The 17,994-nt window shown below is 37.9% G+C and overlaps 1 non-coding gene across 1 annotated transcript; it reads right to left on the reverse strand.

Annotated features, from left to right (window-relative positions):
* Positions 1–3,027: 3,027 nt before the first annotated feature.
* On the reverse strand, positions 3,028–3,131 carry LOC129402616 (small nucleolar RNA U13). Its single transcript, XR_008628731.1, has one exon. It is a non-coding gene; the product is annotated as a small nucleolar RNA U13 (small nucleolar RNA).
* Positions 3,132–17,994: the final 14,863 nt, after the last annotated feature.

A 17,994-nucleotide genomic window follows, 5' to 3' on the forward strand; every position in this document is an offset into this window, starting at 1 on the left:
GCACTATATACTTCTCAAGTATCAATGAATATGTAATTCATTTGCAAACATAAATGAACACTAATAGCACTAATAGTTGATCTTCTGTTTAAGGCATTAAACGTGTGAGGGAACATTCTTCTAGGGGATAGGGAAGATGGATCAGAATACGTTCACTGGGTACTGATGGTGGACAATTATGCTATTGAAAAGCATTTTCTTTTGATTCATTCTACCCTTCTCTCATTGACAGCATAAGGCGGGGGTGGGGGGGCGGAGGGGAGAATAATCCTTAAAGCTTTTTCAAAAGGTATCTTTTTTGGTTTATTTAAACCACATCTATGTATATCTGCAAGAGGGTCAGCATTGGTTTAGGTGGGTGATGGGTGACTTTATCACAATAACATTGTCAATATCTTTAAAAATTATTATAATCTCCTCTACATGTGTTAGTGTCTCCTTGGGTTGCAGAGAAAAATGCTTTGTTGATTGTTTTCCACTGTAAAGAAGCCAATTTCTTTGCGCAACTGCTGTTTCACCTGAGTATTCAAGTCACCGAGGAGACATTTAATTTAGGGACAGAGCAGAATTTCTTTACCCTTGTGGTTATCCTATGTCACGGCCGACTGCTTTAGTGCCAATAAAATGTTAAGGGCTCTGGGTTTTACTGGGCAAAGCACTGAGAGGCAAAGCCATTCCTATTAAATATTAACATCATTTACTAAGAATATAATTAGAAATAAAATAAACTATCATATAAAATTTGTATCTTAATCATCCTTTGTTCTTGTTCTGGTGTTAAAAATAGTATTTTCTTGAGATTTTACTCACTTTAAAAGTATGTCTACTCTGTCTTTGAAAAGTATGATCATCCAAACTTTTTTATATGTGTGTGAGGCAAAATCATTTTTATTGAAGAAACAAAACTGACTTAGAAAGACGCAGGGGGATGGGGAGAAGGAAAGGAATGTTCAAGAGAGAATATAAGCTTGAAAGAGCAAGTAAGCCAGCAAAGGGACAAGCAAGCAAGATCCACGTTCACTGGCTTGACAAATAAGCCCTATCTGTTTTCAAGAAGAGAGACTTTAGTACTTGCTCTTTTGTCTAACCTGCCAAATCGGAAGTGGAATGTGGCTTTTACTATACAAGATGAAAATTGAAGTGTTAAACTTTTCTGTTTTGAAATAGCCGTCATAGCAACCCAAGGGGTGTCCGGAAATGTCTCCTTCCCTGGAACTACTTTACAAAGGCTTCATACTTAGGAGGTGGAGCGGTGGTTCAGTGGGTAGAGCTTTTGCCTTGTGTGAGGTGGACACAAGTTCGGTGCCCGACATCACATGTGGTACCCAGAGCACTGCCAGAAGTAATTCCTGAGTCCAGAGTCAGGAGTAACCCCGGAGATTTTCTGAGTGTGATCCCAAAACAAGACAAATAAAGGCTCTGCATTTAACCTATAATTCTGCTTTTTATTCTCTGTCAATTACTTTAGCTTTTCTGTATTCTTTGGTATGATTTGGTGAAAGTTTGGGGGTCTGGGAATGTTCAAAATCTTTTCCATATACATGAGTGGCAGCGGGCATTTGCACAGAGGTATCAGGAGACGCATCTTGGGTCACGTGAAGGGTGTAACAAGTAGCATGTGTTGCACATGTGTTTGTATCTATCTTGTGAGGGAGAGGAACAGAAGTGAGAAACCCGATGAGAGAAAGTGTTTGAAAATGATAGATTCAATAGGGCTTACGGGAATTTTCTTGTGCAAAAGTAAAACCACAATTGCAATCCACTAGGTCAATTAAATATAAATACAGTGTGGAGGGCAGATATCCAGAAATAACAGATTTTATGCGCCAGAGGAAAAGGGAGAATTAGCTCGAGTGAAGCTTCTAGAACAGCAGCACTCCGGTAGCCAAACATTGTAACACTTTCCTTTGTTTCCTTGCATGTCTGTTTTATTTACTAAGTTTCCCACTGGTGGACATTTAAGTTAGTTCCATTTATTTCTACTACTAGAAATAATGCCGCTGTGGTCTCCGTTATGTTTGTTTCCTTGTGCAGAGGTACCAGATTATCTCTATGGTAGTATCCCTTTGTGACGTGTTATTAATTTATAGTCTGTCCAGTCTAAAATCTTTATTGACACCATAGTAATCTTTTGGCTGGTTTCTGTATTTGTATAGTGGAATTGTTAACTGAAAGATATGTAGGTCTTCAGGATGCAATCTGATGCCAAAATTGTTTTTCAAATAGTATCTGTTCTTCCCACACTGCAGATTCCCGCTCCTCTAGATCCTTCCTAAGATACTGCATTGTCCGGATCTCACACTTTATCAACTTGAGACTTTACCTCATTTTGATTTTCATGTTTCTCTTTTTGATTATGAATGATATTGACCATTTTTTGTATGTTATTATTCAAAAATGGGTTGCCTTCTTTTCCTTCTGCCTTACTACCCTTTTATTTAAAAACATATTAGAAACATTTTTTATCTTGATACGTTATGCATATAACCATTGCTCATTGCTTTATGTCTTGTATTTTTGTACTCTTTTGTGTATCATGATAAACAGAAGTACTTAGTGTTAAATGACTTGTCAATCATTTTCTTTGCGGGTTCACTTATTGGGTTTTGTTTCAGAAATCCTTTGCATCAGATATGCACGAATGCATTCTTTTTAAAAAGTGTTAAGGGACCAGAGCAATAGTATAGCAAGTAGGCCACTTGCCTAGCACAGAGCAGATCCAGGTTTGGTCCCTGACATCCTTCCCCAGAATCCCACATACTTCTCTGAGCACCGCCAGTAGTGATTCCTGGGTATAGAGTCTAGAGTAATCCCTGAGCACTGCCACGTGTTGTTCCTACCCCGTAAGAAAAAAAAAAGGAAAAAAGTGTTAAGTGTTTAGTCAATCTGAAGTTGTTGGGTATTTTTTTATTTGTTTGTTTTTAATTAAACTGTGAGGGAGAGATGCATTTTATTTATTTATTTTCTGTAAGGGCATCTGGTTAGCCCAAAATGACTAGATTTCCTTTTTTTTTTTTTTAACTTTCACCTCAGGCATGTACTGTGCTGATGCTGTAACAAGATTGAAGGGAGACCTGTGTCACACAATGGTGTGAATTCCCAATCACCATGCTTAGGAACCAAAGGAGGACCAGTTCCAGCTTCCCTATGGATGCATGCCAGTCTTTCTATTGTTATAGTAGGTGTGTGTATAGGTTTGAACCAAGAACCATCGTCACACACATGCAAGGGAAATTCTCAATTGCTCATTTATCTCTGCAGCATCTCTTCTTGAGTATTGACAGTTCTTGATCCTTTGCTCTTTCAAAAACATTTAAGAATTAGCCTATTCATTTCGATTTAAAGTGTTTTCTGAATTTTCATTGGTATTGCCCTGACTTGATAGTTCACTTTGTGGAAACATTTGACCTTCCAATAGTATAATATTTCATTTTCTAATTGATTATTATGTTAAATCTCTCCATCTATTGATCTCTTGCTTAATGTCTTAAGGAAGACATTAACAGAAGGTGATAAATTTCTCTATATAGGTCTCACATGACTTTTGTCCTAGATACTTATTTTTTTGATGCAATTATAAATTGATTAAAGAACTCTTAAAGGCTCTATTTGTCATTGAACAGAAATCACCGGACTTTTATATTACTATTACACAAAGTCACTTTGCTAAACATCTTATTAACTTGATAATTTATCTGGCCTGTCCATTTGCGTTATTCACATAAAGCTTCTTATGAGAAAAGTCAGGTTTTTTTCCATTTCTTATATAGTTACTTCTCTTATGCTTCATTTCTCTCTGCGTATCTTTCCCTTCCTTCTTCTTATTCCCTTCCCCTGCTTTCCATACCAGTAATCTATTATCCTTATAGGATGCTCTGCAGAAGTTTCTCAGGGGCAAATATGCCTTTCCCATTACGTCAAAAATAATTCTCTTAATGATTTGCAGTTAAATTATGCTAATGTAAGCAGTGTGTGTGTGTTCCTGTGTGCATGTGTGCCTATGTGTGTGCGCATGTGTGTGTGCCTGTGTTTGTGTGTGTGTGTGTGGTGTGTGTGTGTGTGTGGTGTGTGTGTATGTGTGTGTGACATTTAATTTAACAAGTAGGCTTGCAATGTGGTTATTCCGATGACCTGGGGTTGAATGCATGCTTTGCTGTAGTGGTCAAACATTTTTTATTATTTTAGTTGTGGTACTTATTGGGAGTCTCATATCACACTAAAATGCTTGCACATTCAACTCCAGTGCCACTGAGGGTTGCAGTTCTTTAGTTGTGGTACTTGTGTTTATCAGTCAAGAGTGAATAGTGATTTAAATCACCTTTTTCTAATTGTTAGAGATAATCATTATTTTCTTTAATTTGCTTCCTTGGTAAATTATGGTAGGTTTTCTAAAATTAAATCAACCTTACATTAAAATTATTATTTAAGAATTTTTACTATGATAAGAAAATAACATAAAATTTTTTTTTCCATTAAAAATATATATTTTATTTATTTTTTTTGAAAACTACACTTTGTGTTTATCAAGAGGAAGAAGAGGCCAACTACAAATGACACAGCAGGTGTGAACGACCCTTGGCAATAAGTTGCTGGAAGACAATGCAGTAACTCTGTAAGCCATACATGGGCAGTAAGACATTGTTAACATATGGACGTCAATTACAAAAGACTGAGAATGGAGAAACAAAACCTAATCATATGAAAAGAATATCTGTTCAGGAACACAGCATACAACATACTTCATAAAATGTGAATTGAGTAGAAAATAACATAAAATTTTAAACTCTAACTTTATTTTAAAGTTCAATCTTGTTTTCACCTTGCCGTAAAACAGATCTCCAGAAGTTTTTTTTTTTAATCTCTTAGAACTGAACTCTAACCTATTAACCAACTTTCTATTTTCACCTCTCTCATGCCCCTGGCAATCATGATTTGCATTTTGTTTCTATAAATTTGACTTATCCAGATAGCTCATATACTTGGAATCATATGACACTTTGGTATTTGTCATTGTTATTGGCTGATTTCACAAAGCACAATTCTAATGTCCTCAAGTTTCATCCACCATGTAGAATGTGTCCTAATTCCTGTCTTTTTAATCCAGAATAATCATATATTGTTTCTATGGACCCCTTTTTGTTTAACCATTTACCCAAACATGAATATGTAGATGGCTTTTACCTCTTGGCTTCTGTAAAGAGTACTGCTATGAACGTGGCTGTATAATACCTCTTGAAATGCTGCTGTTCTATCTTTCGGAGATCCACCCGGAGTAGAAATGTTAGGATACAGTGACTTGATTTTTCATTTTTTGTGGAACTGCATGTTTTTTTCCCACAGTGGCCGTGTCATTTTACATCTTTGTCATGAGTAGACAAGGATTCCTATTACTCTACCTCCTCATCAACATTTGCGATTTTCTGTTTCATTGCAAGTAACAATCCTAAGGGTTATGAGATGGTTTCTCATAGATACTTTAATTTGCATCTCTTTGCTTAATGATGTTGAACATCTTTTCATATGTTTGTTGGCCATTTGTGTATCTTCTTTAAAGAAATGTCTGTTAAATTCTCTGAGCATTTTTAGAATCATGTCATTTGATTTGATTGTAGGAGTTCTTTCTATATTTGCTGTCACCTTAATCCCTTATCCATTGTATAATTTGCAAGTATTTCATTGTTGTTTGTAGGAGGCTTTTATTACTATAGTTTATGGTCTTCATAAAGAAGTTTTAAATTTTGATGTGGTCTGATTTGCTTTTTTAAAATTTTCCCCCTGTGCTTCTGGTGTAAAATTATTTTTTAAAAAGATGTATTTATTTTATTAAGGAAATTGTATATCCATATTATTGAGATTGCATTATAATTTTCTTTTTTATATTTTATTAATTTTTGTATCAGAGATTTATACTTCATGAAATGAATTAGAGAATAATTCTTCCTTTTAAACTTTCTGAAATGATATATGTAAGATTGGAATTATCTGTCCTTGAACAATAAATAGAACTTTTCTAGTCCTGGTTTCATTGTAAGAATATTTTGCTGACCCAGTTTTATTGTAGGAATATTTTAAACCACTGATTACATATCTTACTGTTTTTTATAAATGATGAAAGTGTTTATCTGGCAAGGTCTATGTTTTCTTTTTTAAGAAATCCTTTCTCTAACATTTTTAATGATATAAAACTGTTAATGTGTAAGCTATAGTTATATATCATCTAAAATTTCCATATCGATGAGTTGTATGCTTGCTTTCTTTTTTTTTTTTTTTTTGCTTTTTGGGTCACACCCAGCGATGCTTAGGGGTTACTCCTGGCTTTGCACTCAGGAATTACTCCTGGCGGTGCTTGGGGGACCATATGGGATGCCGGGGATCGAACCCGGGTCGGCCGCGTGCAAGGCAAATGCCCTACCCGCTGTGCTATCGCTCCGGCCCCTATGCTTGCTTTCTTATTGCACAAACTTGCTTAAGTTTTGTCTATTTAGTTGATCAGCTTTAAAAGATCAACCTTTTTGTCTGGATTATGTGTTCTATGTTTTCTTTTCTCTTTTATTTATTTTTGGTCGCTAATACTTCATTTGGGCTGGAGCCATCGCACAGTGGGTAGGGCATTTGCCTTGCCTCGGTGGACCTGGGTTCGATTCCTCCATCCCTCTCAGAGAGCCCAGCAAGCTACCGAGAGTATCCAACCTGCATGGCAAAGTCTGGTAAGCTACCCGTGGCGTATTCGATATGCCAAAAACAGAAACAACAAGTCTCACAATGGAGACATTACTGGTGCCCGCTCAACCAAATCGATGAGCAACAGTATGACTGTGAGAGTGACAATTTCAGTTTATTAAGTGAAGATTCCTAGATATTTTCAGCCATGGGCACCCACAGATCTTTTTAATAAAGTTTTTGGTAAGCTCTGTTTATGTTTAAATATTTTAAAAACACATATACATATCTTGTACCCCAAAAGTTTTTCATTTTTCATGGTATTTAGTTCTACCATATTCTCACACAAAGTTTGCTTATCTTTAATGTAGTTATAAATTCAGTTTAAAGATTTGAATTATTTGTGAGATTCAGAAAAATTAATTAGCTCTCAGCTACTGGTTTATACAATTACATGGTGACAACCCATTTTATAATAATTTGAAAACTCTATTTCCTAAATATTGTCTTAGTGCTTCTATTAAGAAATCTAAGGAGCTATGCCAAGTTTATTTTCAAGTACTACAAAGAGGATTTAGTGATCAATAGTGCTAGTGCTTCTATTAAGAAATAGGCCCATATTAAGAAATATATAATAACCATAATAAACAAATTTGTTTTTATGTATTACAAAGAAGGTCTTAGTGAATAAATGTTAATTGAAAAAACAAATGAAACATTTCCAATTTGCTGACCACATGAAAAAGAGTATATTTTGCATTCTTATCTGAACAGGGAAATCCAATTATATTTTCTAATTCTGAAACTCAACTTTCTATCTTGAGTGTTTTTTTAACTTTATTTAAACATTATGGTTTACAAAGTTGCTCATAATAAAGTTGTTTTGGGCACTCAGTGTTCCAACACCAATCTTACCACCCGTGGTTTTTAGTTTTATTTTTTTTTTTAAACCACATTTCACTACAGTATCGTCACTTTGGGATGTTTCTATGTACAACAGACACAGCCAAGGGAACAGATGAGAGTGACATTACCAGTTAAATTTAAATGAAACAATATTTGCTATGAAGACAGAATAGCATTGTGCAATTCATGTTTTCAAATATTCGTGCTTATTTATCTATTTGTTAAAAAAAAGACAGAGAGATTTCTTATAAATATGAAAGTTCTGTGGCACCAAATGGGGAAAAATAAGCTTTCATTTTAGGGAAATGGTGTGTGTATCCCATTTCCTTTTAAGCAGTTTCAGAATACTGGATATATTTATAATGGGCAGCGATTTTTAATCATTGAAGATAATAACCTCATGTTTTTCTATTAGTTCCTTGGCTTTAATAGACCATTCAGATGATGCTTTAGCTAATAGTTTTGTTGTTTTTAGTGAGAACGAAACAACATTTTGTTATTGTTCAAGAAAAACATATTGTCTCTTAATGATCTGTTATCAGTGAGATTTTTGTCTTTTCTTTGCATAGTGCCTGTCGCCAACCATTTAAAAGATTAATTATTGTTTTTATAGAATTGATCATAAAATTCAAATTTGGTGATATAGCAATCATTTGATGGCTTCATATTTTATAGTCCTTGAGAAGGATCAACTTTCAGCTTGTGGTTGTTAATAGAAATCATGCCATTTGGTCCCAAGGACTAATATTCATATTTAGTTTTTGAAAGGGCAAGATACAAAATTGCAATGAACAATTTTATGGCTTGAAGTTAGTGTCTTACATTTTCCTTGTTATTATGTCTTTTACTTTTTTTTTCTTCCAGGCAGCAGGGTTTGGACCACACCCAGTAATGCTTAGGAGTCATCAGGGATCACTCCTGGTGATGCTCAAAAGACAATCACTAGTGCACTAGTGTCAGGGATTGAATCCAGGTTGGCAGCATTGAGTGCAAGAGCTTTACCCGCTGTATTATCTCTCCAGCTCTGAAAATGCTTTTGTCTCTTTTGAGTGAGTAGGTCAGTTAGGTTGAACCAAGCAGCATTGGAAAGACTCATTACATTCCTGGGGCTGAGAGATGGGCATGAAGATCTGGCCAGTGTATCTGGGAAGTGACTAAGTCTTAGTTGTATAAAAGAAAGTATAACTTGAATCCTAGTTTCACTTCACTTGGGACTACATATTATCCTAATAAAATTTTGATAATCTGCAAGAATGCTAAAATAGATTTTTAGCTTAATATTTTTGTGAGCTATTCCAATTTGGTACAGCACTTAATAATATTTTTCTTCAAAGAAAGAGGTGCATCAAAATTACTATGGGCTGAGAAAAACCTGCTCACGGACCAGATTGATAATATAGCAGGTAAAGCACTTGCCTTGCATGTGGTTGATTTGAGTTTGATGTGGTATCTCATATGATTGGTCCCCTGAGCACTGTCAGGAGTGATTTCTGAGTGCAAAGTGAGGAGCGTAACCCTGATCATTGCTGAATGTGACCCTAAACCAATTCAATAAACAAATAAACCAACCCTTTGTATTTAATTCCTGGGAGAGTAAATGGGCCAGTGGTTTACAATGATAATAATTATCTAAAGGAACTTTCAAGAATCTTAAAAGTGTGGGGGCAGGTAATCCAATGGGCGGAGCACCTGGCTGCATACAGGAAACCTGGTCACAATTCCTGTTGCCACATGGTCCTCTGAACACCACTGGGAGCAACTCCCAAGGAGTAACCCATGAACATCAGTGGGTGTGACACAGAAGCAAGACAAAGACAACACCCTTAAAAATGAGATCCTGTGGTGCTGGAGCATCATCACTGTATTACTGTATCACTGTCATCCCGTTGTTCATTGATTTGCTCGAGCAGATGCCAGTAATATCTGCATTTCTCCTAGCCCTGAGTTTTTAGCAGCCTGTCTTTACTCATCCTTCCCAACGGTTCCGCATTGGAGGCTCTTTCAGGGTCAGGGGCGTGAGACCCATCATTGTTAGTGTTTCTGGCATATCGAATACCACGGGGAGCTTGCCAGGCTCTGCCGTGGGGGCAGAATACTCTTGGTAGCTTGCTCGGCACTCTGAGAGGGAGAACTAGACAATAAGAGGATGCTTGGTGGCAAATAAGGCCGTGTGTGCTTCCAGGAGCTTTGTTTTAGTCTCTGGATCTTGGCTGTTGATGGGATTACACAGAGCCAGGGGCAGTTTGTCGGTCTGACTGCCTAGCTATTGGAAAAAGGGGGATCTAGGTGGAGGAGGCCCAATCCTGATCTGGGTAGGTTTGGAGATCTCAGCCCCAGGTCCCACACACTTGGGTTCCTCTGCTGGTTCCTTCATGCGTGAGGTGCGAACAAGCCTGTGGAGAGTGACCTGACCTTGAGCATGTAGCTGAGTTCTGGAGGTCTTTGGCTGCTGGGACTCTGCTCAGGGCGGGGAGGGAAACTCAATACACCTCCCTCCAAGGGGCCCCGGTGAATACAGCCTGGCATGGGGGCAGGAGACTCTGCCGGAGTATCATATTTATTTTTATTTTTATTTATTTATTTATTTAAACTCCCTTGGTGACTCTGAAACCTAACCAATGTTAAAAATCATTAACATTGATTAGGCGTGCTCAAAGCAGAGTATAGACCGAACACGATGGCTACCCAATAACTCCATTGCTTACCACAACACCCAAAAGGAGAGAGAGATCAAAAGGGAATGCCCTGCCACAGAGGTGGTGGGGGATGGGGCCAGGGGGTGGGATGGATAATGGGATCATCAGTGGAGAATGGACACTGGTGGAGGGATGGGTACTCAAGCTGTGTATGACTGAAACACAAGCATGAGAATATGTAAATCTGTATCTGTGCCCTCACGGTAATTCATTAATAAAAAAAAGTCAATGAAATAATAAAGGAGAAAAAATGGGAAACTTAAAAATCCAAGAGCTATTTTTGTTTGTACATTTGACACCTAATTTTATGCATATATTTATTTTTGTTGGGGCTGCCTCTTGCATAACATGGCTCACGGGGGCTCCTTGGATATACAGAGCAGTTGTGCAGGGGACAGGTGGTGTGGGGGATCCACTTCAGGGCTGTGGACGTGCTAGGCACTTGGTCTACTGGAGCTGTCATCCTGGCTCTGTTAAAGATGTTTTGTTTTGACTGGGGAGACGCGAGTTTGAGTTTGCATAACCCTGACCTGGTTATGGTCAGGGGATACTGCTGCTCTGCTAGCAGTGCTCAGGAGAGCATATCATGTGGGAAATCAAACCCAGACCTCCAGCCTTCAAGGTGCGAACTTCAACCTTTCATAGGTGGGTCTTTATTTCTGACGGATCATTTGATGCATGCATACTACACTCCATACATGGCAGCTTTGTTCTATGTTGCCCCAAGATACCCTGAACACTTGTACATCTTTAAATATGAAAGACCTGAGTCAATTTTCCATCTTCCTAGACATTATATACAATCTTGTAAGAGAGATGAAGTAGAGGATAGGAAATAATCTCAGAAACAAAGAATAAATGACATTAGAAAAATTAATTCTTATGTCCCAATAGATCTAAGGAAAGACAGTTCTGATTTGGAAGCTTATAAAACAAATGCTTCATCAAGGATTAAGGAGTTCCCAGTTGACTGTCTCAAAGTTTCTATGCCTTTATGTGGAAATGTGTTCTTCTTGTCAACTTCCTAAGTAACTAACAAGCATTGTTTAGGAAACGTTTTGGAATCCTACAGTCTTCTTCAATAAAATGCCTATTTGGGGTCTCACTCTGTATATATGGAATTCAGAGACATACGTGCTTGGAGATCTGTTAACTCCTTTTCACATAAGCTGTCAGCATTTCAAGGGAAAGAATCTCTCACTAATTAGTGCTGGGAATGGTGAGTGAAATCATGCAAGTGTATGTACATATGTGTGTCTGTTGGGGAGAAATGAAAGAAAGGGGAGGGCTTTTAAAGATGTATTCACGTGTTTCCACACTGATTTTCCCAGATTTATTTTTCTTTCTGATTAACTTTCTCAGACATGTTAATTAGATCTTTTTTCCCATAGAATCTGGTGTTTATTAGACTTACAGATAAGGCAACCAGGCTTTGTTCTTTTCTCCTCTTAGGGCTATTAGGATCTTTGATAAATTTAGTCTCTTTCCTCTGAACTCTCCTCCGGATTGCATAAAGTGTGATATAATAAACTCTTTTAGAACCGGTACAGATTATTGCCTCAATACATTCAAGTTGCAGGGCTCTCTTTCTGTGTCTATTGATAAGAGAGGGGGAAGTTTTGATGACCTTTTTGAAGTTTTGTGGAAGATTTGATGAGGACGCAAGAACAAGTCAGTAGTTAAGGTTCATAAAAAGATTCAGAATGTCCAATGGAGTCCTCATGTTTCAGTTATTTTAAGAGGGGGATCAGCTAGATGAACAAAATTATATCCCTTCCCCCCAAAAGACAAATAGAAAACAATTTGGGCAGGGGAAGCAATAAAATTGTCATGTACAGCTGGTGGAATAAAAACAGAAAAATTTTGCCACTGCCTAGCACACTGTAGGTGCTATGATTAAGTAATTCATTTCTGTGAGTTAATTGTTCTGTTTGTTTTAAGAACACACTCCTTTGTGCCTGAGAGATACTTGAACTCAGTGTTTAGGGGATCATGTGGCATCAGGGATCAAACTTGGGACTCTTCCATACAAAGCATGCATGCCAGTCCCTTGAGCTGTCTTGGCCCTGAGTCAATAATTCTTGATGTGTACATTCTCTACATGTTCCAACTTATTTGTGCCATATTACCTTGAACGCTTCCCAAATTGCACTGTAATGTAATACATCGCTACGCAAAATGAGTCAAAATGTCAGTCAACAGTCAAAGAAATAAGTCAGTTCTGATATATTTATGCATGTAATAGTGTGGAACTATAAATATATGTTTTTTTGTATATATGTATAGTTTTTGTATAACAACTATACAAAATAAGATGGATCAATCTTAAAGATAGAATAGTGAGCAAAAGAAGCTAGACGTGATGGAATACACTATATCTGAGTTGAATTACATCACTGAGAACACACAATTCTCCTATTTCATTACACATAATTACCTAATAAAACCTTATAAAAAGCTGAGATAGTAGATATAAAACATTTTCAGATATACTGATTCCTGCTACAAGGATGGAATTGTTTCTATTCAGAATGCGTGAGGCTGGAATCCTATCATGTTAGGCTTTACCATGTGTATAGGTTATATTATAGTAAACTTTAAATAATTTATTAGGCTGTACTTTCAGTTTCTGTATCTTCTCTATGCAATATATATGATTATTAATTAGTTAATTAATTAGCTATGTTGTTTATGGGCCACACCTGGTGATGCTTAGGGTTGCTCCTGGCTCTGCATTCAGGACTTCTGCCACTGCTTGGAGCACCATATGGTTGTCAGGGATTGAACCCAGGTTAGCTATTTGCAAGGTAAGCACCCTGCCCTGATTAATTGATTAATTGGGTTTTAAGGCTACACCCACCGGTGCTAAGGGCTTACTCCTGGCTCTGGATTTAGGAGTCACTTTTGGTGGTGTTCAGGTGGCATAGGTGATGCCAAGGATGGGACCAAAGATTGAAGTGAGATTAGTTGCATACAAGGCAAGCATTTTAACCCCTGTACTGTTTATCCAGCCCCATATATATAATAATTTAAAGTACTGGGAATATATTTTAAAAAGAAATTTAAGGCACCATTATAAGTATTAATGTAAAGAGTTTCAGAGTCTGACTTAAACATGCAAAATGTAAGTCTCTGCTAACTTCATCTTATTCTTCAGTGGTCCTTTTGCCCTTTTGTTATTACATACACACACACAGAGACAAAGCTATTGGCATATTTGTGAAGAGCCCCTGAAATAGTTTCAGGGGAGTGGAAAAGAAAAGGCTAGAGAGGAAGGCTTAGAATGAATCTCATTTCTTGTGTGAGGTTGAGTCTGATGCTTCATGTTACTATAGCTCTGGTGCCTACGAAGTGCATGTATGCATTCAGATGTTCATGCATACTCTTGTGTACTGAAGAAAGTGATGAGATCTAGCACCAGCCAAATACCTATGTAGTTCAACCCCTGACCATCATGAATGTATAATGCTGACAGGAATAGCTTGAAATGAAAAATTGTTTCATTCTGGCGTGTGAGAGATTTGCAATCACATTTGGATTCTCAAAGTACTGCTTGATTAGAGATTAACATGTGGGTGGACTGACCTTTCTTGCAAGTGCCTTTGTATTTTGCAGTAAATGTGTGAACAACAAATTTCAAATAACTGGCCTATTGCACTTCTCTTGTGATTCATATTATCACCCTTTTAGTTTTCTCAGCACTTAAATGGCATTTAAACTTGCTGGGCTTTATTCTTAGTCTCTTCTTCAAGCACTGTTTTTCCTTTTCATAGGGGTAGGTTTTTCTACCAAGAGAAAGTTACTTTTTACATATTTAGCTTACTGTCAACATATGATGTCCTGCTTGTCTTGTGTTTGAATGCTAAGAATATTCCTTATGGGAAATGAAGGAAACTTTGGGGACAGTCTATAAAGAGTCTGTTTACTGATTCTTAGGTAGAAAACAAACAAACGAACAAACTGTATTTTACTTCTTTATAAATATACTTAAAATGTATTGGTAATACATTTTTAAAAATAGAAATCTTTCTCCAGTCTTAGGAGTTTTCATAATAAATTTTTCCTATGTGTTAACTTTTACACAAGATAATTTTTCTTGTTGTGACTTTCAAATTGCACCAGGGAAGATTTACGTCCCTGTCAAATTATTAGATTTCTTAATTTTTTTTTAAAAATGAAAGTGACCTAAACTATGAAGATTTACTGAGAAAAATGTTATTCCAAACTACTGTCTATATTATGCTTTATTTCTAGTGTGGTTCACTTAATTGTAAGTGCTGTTTTGAGCTGGGATTGAAGGGAAATGTAGAGGAAGCTGTTAATAGGTTCCCAAAGCAGGAATAAATAATTATATTCATTTTGATTTTTCTCAGTTTCCCTGTGTTTCATGTAGACTAGAATATGAGTAATTTTATTTGCATCCTGTATGCTGTGTTGATTTTATACACAACAGTTATATATGTAATTTCTTGGAACTAATTTTCAATATGTGGAAGATATTTCAAAAATACTGGAAAGTTTTCTTCAAAAATTCATTGCAATTCAAAGTAATAAATGCCTAGACAAAAATAGAAATATACATAAATGTTTTTACTAAACTTTAGCCAGTAATAAATAATAATATAACCATTATATGATGTTTAGAAAATGGTAAGATATTCCATGCTTTGCATTGAAAGAATCAGTATTGTTAAAATAATTTATCTTACCTAAGCCCTCCCTGACCCAAGGGACCCAGCCCTGGCCGCCGACCTCCACTACCCAACAGCCGCCATGCTCCAGGCTGAGCCAACCTCCACTACCCAACTTCCACACGCTGGGGCCGAGCCTCACAAATGAGTGAACATATTTCTGGACACATTATCATGGAGGGAAATAAATATATATGCCATTATTATTATTATCTTAGCTACCTAGAAGAATGGGCAGTCATTTTCAGAAATAGTCTTTCTTTATTTTATCCCGCCCGCACAGCAGAGTCTGGTGAGCTCCCCATGGCGTATTTGATATGCTAAACACAGTAACAATAACAGGTCTCATTCCCCTGACCCTGAAAGAGCCTCCAATCGTTGGGAAAGACGAGTAAGGAGAGGCTGCTAAAATTTCAGGGCTAGGACGAATGGAGGCATTACTGGTGCCCGCTTGAGTAAATTGATGAACAAAGGGATGATAGTGTCAGTGATACAGTGATGATATTTAGACATGTTAACATTAAGTGGTATCATTTTCTGTCTCACAGCAATATTTTCTTTGCATACTGGGATGTGGGATAAGGGGTTTAAGAAGGCATTAAGTGTTTAAATATCAATTCTGGTGTTTAAGATTCTTCCCTAGCATCAGTGAAGGAAGACTTCCTATTTCAATTTTGTTTGCATCATTAGTATTATTTTAAGAGCATGCAACAAAGTATATTATTCCAATTGCTACATACCAGGTGTGTTCTAGGAGAAGCTTTATCTTTGGAAATCAATGTGTTTTGTTTTGCTTTCCCCAGACTAGCTAAAAAAGGCAAGATCCTCTTATTCCTTCTTTTTCCTTTCGTAAACTCCTTGGAAAGAGAGATGTCAATCTATTTGCATTTAAAAAAAATGGTGCCTTGTTTCTGAAGACTCATAGAGGTGTGCATATAAGGGCTTAAATAGACTTATGAGCAGAACGATGGTGCACTTGTAACATTGAAAACTATCTCATAGGGGATTTGTGCAGAGTGTTATTCAGAGGATAGAGAGCAATATGCACACTTTTCAGGGTCACTGGAGATGAGTAAAATGCCATCCAACTTGACAGCAGCTGGTAAGAGCAACCCACACTTTGCCCTCTGGTAGGAGATGAGACAAAGCTTGAAGGAGTATCTCCCATGACTGCTGCTTCTCTTGGAAAGCTGCTTCCATGGACGGAGGCCATTGTCACCTGCAACATGTCTTAAGTGGAGAGGCTCTAGATGACCTCCACTAGCACCAGGTTGGAGTTCTGCCTGGCTCCATGGAGATGCTCTAAAGCAAAATGCAGAGCCAAACTCCTGGAGCTTTCTCAGTGGAATTATGGAAGATAATAATGTGAACCTCAGGAGAGGGTGGCAAGATCTAGATCTAGGATGTGTGTGTATTCAACACCACAGTGCCACAAGAAAAGTGTTTGGTTGAGCTAATGGCAGACACTGGGTGCTCTAGGGTTCTGTTGGGGAGAGTGTTGAAGAATTGGGATGCAGGTGGAATAAGGAGATGACAAATAGATGCTGAAGAGTTCGAAAACACCGCTAACCTAAACTTGGATAATTTGCAATGTGGAGATACTTGAAGTGCTGCCTCCCATGCCAGGATTCAGTCTTAGTTCTCTGAACAGTATATGACCTGTGTGGGTGATGTGAGTCCTGTAATGCAGCAGATAGTCTTGTTGGGAATATGCTATCCTGTGTATTTCAGCCTAGTCACATACAGTTAGATATCAATGTCTCTATCTCGGTTCCTGTCTCTCTGTCTCTGTCTCCCTGTCTGTTTCTCTATCTATCTATCTATCTATCTATCTATCTATCTATCTATCTATCTATCTATCTATCTATCTATTTATCTCTCTCTCTGTCCTAAAAACAACCTGGTGGTATCAAAGAAATTTCAAGGTACTCAAGAAAAACTAGCAAAAAGCACTAACCAGAAACTGGAGAAGTAGTAGAGGGGTTCAGGTACTTGCCTTGCGTGCACCTGACCTGATTTGACCCCCAGCACCCCATAGTGTCCCAGGTACCACCCAGAGTGCCTCCTGAGCACAGAGCCTGGAGCAATCTCCAAGCTCTTCCGGTTGTGGTTTTAAAAAAAGAGAAAGCATGTCCTATCCCCCTAATCTGTCAATAGCAGGTTGGGGGGAGGGGGTGTGGATTTGGCTTGGCCCTATGCCAGGGATGAACTTTGGGTGGTCTGTCTGAGGTGAGAGGCTTAGGTTGGCTGGCGACCTGTCTCAGCCTACGAATGACTGATAAGTAATTGTCTTCTAACCAAGTGTTGAACGCGGGCCAGGTCTGTGGGAAGCAAGCCTCTTCCCTTTCCAGGAGTTCAAGGCTCAGACACGTTTCTCTTTGCATTCTACGATGCGTGACATAATGATACAAATAACAATCTGAAAACTTATTGGCGCCTTCATCCGTCAGGAAGTATGGTAGGTCCTAGGACAAATGTTCAGTTCCTCCTACTGTGCCTTCATGAGGGGTGACTCCAGTTACCTTAGCCCCTCAATATGACAATGGGGGAGTTGGGGGGACCAACAAGTGTAATAATTACGGATTAGAGTCTTTGCCTCTTTGCTGTAGGCACCCTCAGAACTGCCTGCTTTCCCCAATTCTGTGACTGCAAACTGAGAGCCAGGAACAACAAGGAGGGTGAGGGTAAGGGGGTTATGGGGGTGTGGGGGGTGGGGATGGGGAGCTAATCCTCTTTCTCTTATTTTGTGCAGAACATGGAGAACACTGAGCTTGATTTACTGGGGCTCAGGAGATGCTGGGTGTTTTTTGTGTGTGTGTTTGCTTATTTTTTTAGGAGATATGGAAGATGCTCTTTTTAAGTCTTATTTGAACCCACATTTTAGCCTATTCTAGTTCTGGATCTTTAGAATAACCCAGTATGAGTCTTAAACAAAGTCCTGAAACTTGCTGCTACTATATCATCTCTTGTCCCCGAGCCTGGCTGTCTCTACAGGAGCCCCTTGGAGGGGGTGGGTTGAATTTCCCTCCCTGCCCTGAGCT

Source organism: Sorex araneus, chromosome 2, assembly GCF_027595985.1.
Source record: "Sorex araneus isolate mSorAra2 chromosome 2, mSorAra2.pri, whole genome shotgun sequence".
Classification (NCBI taxonomy): domain Eukaryota; kingdom Metazoa; phylum Chordata; class Mammalia; order Eulipotyphla; family Soricidae; genus Sorex; species Sorex araneus.